Here is a 216-nt window from a genome sequence, read left to right on the forward strand (position 1 = left end):
AAGAAAAAGACAAAGTTATGAAGCCAATAAGAAAAAAAAAACAGAGGAAAGCAAAAGCAAAAAAAAATGAAAAAAAAAAAACAGCGAGAAACATCGAAAAAGAAAAGAAAGAAAAACAGAGATAAACAGGAAACGACGGAACAACGACATAAAAGCACTAACACCATCAAAATGACCCACTAAGGCTAATCGCAGTTCTGTTTGTCAGGTAAAATA

The 216-nt window shown here is 31.9% G+C and overlaps 1 protein-coding gene across 1 annotated transcript in view; it reads left to right on the plus strand.

Annotated features, from left to right (window-relative positions):
• LOC119585317 (two pore potassium channel protein sup-9-like) overlaps positions 1–216 on the plus strand; it is a gene marked incomplete in the record, with an annotated part of 38319 nt that overhangs the window by 22066 nt on the left and 16037 nt on the right.

This window comes from Penaeus monodon, chromosome 19 (genome assembly GCF_015228065.2).
Source record: "Penaeus monodon isolate SGIC_2016 chromosome 19, NSTDA_Pmon_1, whole genome shotgun sequence".
Taxonomy (NCBI): Eukaryota; Metazoa; Arthropoda; class Malacostraca; order Decapoda; family Penaeidae; genus Penaeus; species Penaeus monodon.